At 34.9% G+C, this 6,462-nt stretch overlaps 1 pseudogene across 1 annotated transcript; it reads left to right on the top strand.

The window, feature by feature from the left end:
- Positions 1-1,338: 1,338 nt before the first annotated feature.
- On the top strand, positions 1,339-5,813 carry LOC143248358 (techylectin-5B-like; annotated as a pseudogene). Its single transcript, XR_013026939.1, has 5 exons — positions 1,339-1,527; positions 1,712-1,925; positions 2,977-3,083; positions 3,228-3,392; positions 5,536-5,813. The product of XR_013026939.1 is annotated as a techylectin-5B-like (transcript).
- Positions 5,814-6,462: the final 649 nt, after the last annotated feature.

The raw sequence follows: 6,462 nt of genomic DNA, 5'->3' as shown, positions 1-6,462 counted from the left end.
TTGGGTTTGGTATTCTATAATTTATTACGGGCATTTTGCGTTTTTCACAATTATATATATAAGGGCGACAACTTTTTATGTCCTAAAATAACATTTTTAATCATGAATTTACATAGTTTCTGTCCAGGTACTCCAGCCACTTGGTATTTTTCTTTCAATTGTTTATTGGTTTCTTTCACAAACTTGTGCATTATTAAAGTATTTGTAATTTGTAAATCCGTGTGTTTTTTCTAAATTAGTGGCCTGGCATGACCAAGCGCGTAAGGCGTGCGACTCGTAATCCGAGGGTCGCGGGTTCGCGCCCGCGACGCGCTAAACATGCTCGCCCTCCCAGCCGTGGGGGCGTATAATGTGACGGTCAATCCCACTATTCGTTGGTAAAAGAGTAGCCTAAAAGTTGGCGGTGGGTGGTGATGACTAGCTGCCTTCCCTCTAGTCTTACACTGCTAAATTAGGGACGGCTAGCACAGATAGCCCTCGAGTAGCTTTGTGCGAAATTCCAAAAACAAACAAACAAACAAACTTTTCTAAATTAGAAATAATAAAGCTACATTTCTTTCTTCAATTTTTTTTTCCTAGTGGCAACCCTTTATCTAAATACTGTCGTTACTTTACTGTAGCAGAACAAGTTGTTCTAAAAGAACTATAACGTCCTCCTTTTAAACTAAACTTAACTAAAGTGGAGCTAAGAGCTTATACTAAGTATGACTTCATAAACTGCACATAAAATAATATAACCTCCAGTGATTATATTTCGTTTTATATATATAAAGTATATAAACTAAACTTAACTAAAGTGGAGCTAAGAGCTTATACTAAGTATGACATCATAAACTGCACATAAAATAATATAACCTCCAGTGATTATATTTCGTTTTATATATATAAAGTATATACAGTTTTATAAAGTAATGTATGATGTATGTATTCTATGACCTTTCAGGCTCCAAAACCTTTTATGCCTGATGAACTCTTGGCTACGTGTGTAATCATACTTTATGGTTATATAAAGTACTTTATTGTATCTTCGGTAAAGTTCTAACTGACATCATTATGTTCTATTGGTGAGCAGAGCTTTTAGGACTCTGTCTACAATTCTCGAACTTGATACAAAGCTCATCACAGACTGCTTCTGACGAGAAACCTACTTGAAATAAAAATGTATCTCTAGGAAGGTCGAAACGTTGTTCTCTGCTCATCACAGACTGCTGCTGACGCATGCGTAAAATGTTGTAACATCAGAGAGACTTACTCGGATATCCTGTTTCCCGTATAAGATTAGGATGTAAAACATTTGAGATCGGACTTAATGCTTATGGCAAAAGAGAACATTGTTAAATGCACACAGTTCTCTATTCTAACATGAAGAATATGTTTCAACTGTTGAGTTTTTTATGTGTTTATTTGTTGGGTGCGGGAGATGTCCATCATCACGCTGCCTGTAGTACTGTTTGTTCACTGAAGGGAATTCTAGATTCTGTGTCAGACCTAACAACTTGGCTAAGGAAAGACTTGCTACCTTGCAGAGTAAGACATTGCAGTGCAAGCAATACTGTGAAATTATCACAGTTATAATGGTGGAGTTTTCACATGACAAATAATGGAATATGTTTTAATACGTCTTTTCCTTTTCTATTTAACTTACACTTGAATTACTGTTGTCTATTTTGTTTCACCCATCTTCCACTTTTTTATTTTTTGTTTATTCCAGATTCTATATGTTCCAAAGACAAAGCATTTTACATGGAAACGTACACCAATGTGACACAAAACAAGGCAGAGAGAAAAACGGTCTTCTGATAAACTGTGCTACTGTTTATCAATAAGGAAACAGAACCAGTGGTATCTATATGATATGGCCGCTGTTTCTGAACCACCCAATCTCAGTTCTTTGTGACATGGAAACTGCTGGCGGATGATGGACTGTAAGTGTAATAGCACCTACTGTATTCGTAACAAACATCGCCACATTTTTAGTCAACATAAAATCAAAACAAATAGCTAATTCTCTGAAGAAATATAATCTATAGATTCAGGTGCGGTAAGGTGCCTACTATTAAACCCTGTCCCCCAGTGGCACAGCGGTACTCTGGCGTACTTACACTGCTAAAAACTGGGTTTCGATACCCATGGTGAGCAGGGCACAGATAACCTATTGTGTAGCTTTGTGCCTAAACAAACAAACTATTAAATATATTTAATTAAGTTTAATTATGTACATTATTATTCAGTAAGTAAACGATTAAATATCAAATGCTCATCTTAAAATATTCAGGTCCGCCATAGCCAGGTGGTTAAGGCACTCGACTCGTAATCCGAGGGTGGCGGGTTTGAATCCCGTCACATCACACATGCTCGCCCTTTCAGCCGTGGTGGCGTTATAATGTTACGGTCATCCCGCCATTCGTTGGTAAAAGAGTAGCCCAAGAGTTGGCGGTGGGTGGTGATGACTAGCTGCCTTCCCTCTTGTCGTACACTGCTAATTTAGGGACGGCTAGCGCAGGTAGCCCTCGAGTAGCTTGGCGCGAAATTCAAACAAACTTAAAACATTTATGAAATAAGCAACTTTATTTTGAAAAGTTTAATCATGTTTTAACAACTATAATGCATATATATACACTCTTTATTGAATATATGCTATTTGTGTTTATATGATTATTAAAATTACTTTAGGCTCCTTCAAACTCACTACTAATATTAAACCTTTTAGCAGCCTTTTATAAACAACGTATACTCAACTATAAAATGTGTTTATAATGCCTCAATAGGTTCAGTGTAAAGTCATATTAATGAAAGGTATGATAATTATGCATGTAACAGGGTATCAGTCATTTTATTTATACGAACTATCTTTTAGAAATTAATAATATATTATTGTTTTTGATGATGTTTGCTTAAGAAATCAAGATGTGTATGCATTAAAATTACATAAATATAACCCTTCTTATAAACCCTGTTATTTTTCTCTCTTTTTAGATAATTCAAAGAAGAGGAGACTTTGGTCAACCTGTACAGAATTTTTTACCAAACTTGGGAGAGATATAAAAATTGCTTTGGGATTTTAATCAGAGAATTTTGGTTGGGTGAATAATTGTTTAATTAATAGTTTTGAAATTTATTTTCATTCTCTATCTGCCATAGGTTATTTTCACACATATTACCGATGCTCTAAGATAAAATCTTTCAGAAAATAAAAATAATATTAATATATGTTTCCCAATCCATAGGAAATGACATCATATTCGTCTTAACCAATCAAGACAGCGTGGTACTCCGAGTGGATTTGGAAGATTTTGAAGGTGATCGAAGGTATGCAGAAGCTGTTGAATTTTTGATCAGAAGTGAAATAGAACTCTACAAAATGTCTTTTAAAACGTATAAAGGGAATGCAGGTAAAAGTGTTAACTTTATTTTGCTAATGTAAACTCATGAATAATATAAGATTATGACCAGCATAGGTTTGTGATTAGAATAAACTTTTGACCATCTTAAACTATAAAATTACTTTAGGCTCCTTCAAACTCACTACTAATATATTAAACCTTTTAGTAGCCTTTTATAAATAACGTATACTCAACTATAAAATGTGTTTATAATGCTTCAATAGGTTCAGTGAATTCGTATGTTATTATACAGTACATTTCTTTCAAAATTTATTATTTTATTTTAAGCAAAACACGGATATAGATTACTAAGTCCATAAGCTACTGCATTTCATGCAAAAAATATCACCGTCTTGATTGGGTATTTAAGAAAAACGCTTTCATAAAAATGGATCAAATACAGAACTGTGCAAAAGTGTAAGAACAAAGTCAAAAATTAGATTTCAGGCTACTTTCAAAGAACAGTGGAAGATAAATCACAGGTAAAACAACAGAAGTATACTAACCTTCATACTTAGTACAACAGCAACTCAATAGAAGTGTTTGAGTTCAGACAACAGTTAGTATTTTGTATATCTTTCTTTTGCCTTAATAACTGCAGAAAGTCATTCAGATATTATTGCAACATATTTAATCAAAGTAACATTTGAGATTTTACAACAAATGTCTCTAATACAGTCTAATAAGTTTTCTTTGGAGGTAACTTATAGTTTTTCAAGTTTTTAATCTATCAAATCCCAGATCTGCTCAACTGGATTGAGATCGGGGCCCTACAGGGGCCACTACATCATTTGAATAATTTGGGCAGCTTTTTCCTTAGCTAAGTAATTTCTGTATATGGTAAAACGTATTTGGGGTCATTGTTTTCTTGGTAATAGTCCTTTACCAATAATATGTAAACCTCTGGGTACACCATGACAGATTAGTATCTGATGGTACTTGCGCTGGTTCATTATTCCATCTATTTTACAAATATCTTCTGTCGCCTCAACATAAAAACAGCCCCAAACCATCACACTGCCTCTCCCATGCTTCATGGTAGGTGCTATGAGTTGCAGTAAGTATTTTTCACCTTTCTTCCGCCAGACATACAACCTACACATTGCACCAACTATTTCAAACTTGTACTCATCCGTCTATAACACTCTTTTCTAATCATCAACAGCACGGTTTTGTACTTTTTAGCAAATTTCAGTCTCATAATAATATTGTTATATCAAAGGTTTTTAAACTGTTACACGACCAAATATTCTATCGTTGTTGAATCTTGATACTGTATATCTGGGGACTTTTCTGTCACTTGTTACATAGTCGTTTATCTCCTGCTTGATGAGATCAGTGGCAGTCCCGAAGGCTGCTTACGCAAAGATACTTAACATGAGTATCATTAGGTTTAGGTGTTCTGCCTCTTTGTTTCCTACATTCAAGTTTATCTGTCTCTGTTTCAGGATCTAGGGTGTATTTGAAGATGTGTCTGGGGAGTGTTATAAGTTTACAGTAATTTGTCGGAGAGTCCAACCAGCATCACGTAAAGCTTTTATGCGTTAGACGACAACAAAACTTAATATATAGTGTTAAACACTGTTTTATCAAAGTTTATGGGTTACTATTAAATACTTTCTTCTAGTATATACCTGTACCATATGCTCGTTTCTTTCTATATAGTTAAGACACTGCATAGGGTACCATGACAGTTATTTCAGACCCTAAATTTGATCAGCATACTCATTGAAACTGAACCTTATGACGTGTCCTTGGTGCAAGCATATGGGAATTCTAAAGAATTACAAGTACTCTCACCCTAACACATCCAGTTGACAACAGGAATCAGTGAAGCATTATCATACTGTTGAAATGTACATTCTGTAATGGCATAGAAGAATTAGCCCAATAAAATGGAAAAACGACAAAATATTCTTTTGTCATAACACTTTTGCACACTAATAGGTCAGAAAGTTTTAGACTTATTCAAAATATTTTCAATGTATGTGAAATAAAAAGTTACAAAAATAATCTTTAGCCCCCAAAATTAAAAAAAAAAAATTCGGATGCAATTTACATGGCCTCAATTCTAAAAGTCGTGCGTTCTAATGTTTGTTTTCTGTATATAGTTCTTCTGAACTTATGAATCTTCTGTTTTATTTTGTTTTAGGAGATTCACTTTCTCAACACAACAATATGCCATTCACCACCAAAGATAGAGATAACGATAAACGGGAGAAGATCTGTGCGGAGGCCTACAAAGGTGGATGGTGGTATAACGCATGCCATCACTCTAATTTAAATGGTATGTATCTGGGAGGACCACATGAAGAAAGTGCTGTTGGAGTAAACTGTTATCAATGGAGAGAGCATAAGTGCTCTTTGAAAGTAAGTGAGATGAAAATACGTCCTATTGCTTTCGTTCCTGGATAAGGTCTACCAAAATAAGGCTTCTTAATGTGACAGTAGATCTGAGTAGAAATTTATACCTTAAAGAAAGTTTACATATTCACACAACAGGTAAGAGCTTTTGAGAAATATATTTAAATTTATACTTTCTTCAGATATGTATGTAAAGTGTATTTGAGATCAAAAGTATTGTTATTCAACAGTAAATATTTTTTCCTTCTTTGAAAAAATTAATAAAGACAATTAATATTCATTTCTGAAGATTTTGTTGGTTTCTTTTTGAATTTCGTGCAAAACTACTAGCCGTCCCTAATTTAACAGTGTAAGACTAGAGGGAAGGCAACTAGTAATCGCCACCAACCACCAGATCTTGGGTTACACCTTACCAACAAATAACAGGATTAACCGTAACATTATAACGCCGCAAGGCTGAAAGAGCGAGCATGTTTGGTGTGATGGGGATGCGAACCCGCGACCCTCAGATTGAGAGTCAAACGCCCTAACCACCTGGCCATGTATGACTGTTTACAAGAATTTTGTGCAAAAAAAAAAGTGTGTGACTATCCACAAGCTTGACGTGACTGTCAATAAGTTTTTCTATTTAGGAGAAGACGTGCAACTCTTCATAAGACTGGTGTGGAAGAAAAGTTATGTGACTGTCCCCAGGGTTTGTGTGGAAGAAGTGTGT

Source organism: Tachypleus tridentatus, chromosome 4 (genome assembly GCF_004210375.1).
Source record: "Tachypleus tridentatus isolate NWPU-2018 chromosome 4, ASM421037v1, whole genome shotgun sequence".
NCBI lineage: Eukaryota > Metazoa > Arthropoda > Merostomata > Xiphosura > Limulidae > Tachypleus > Tachypleus tridentatus.
This window is presented reverse-complemented; position numbering and strand designations above follow the sequence as displayed.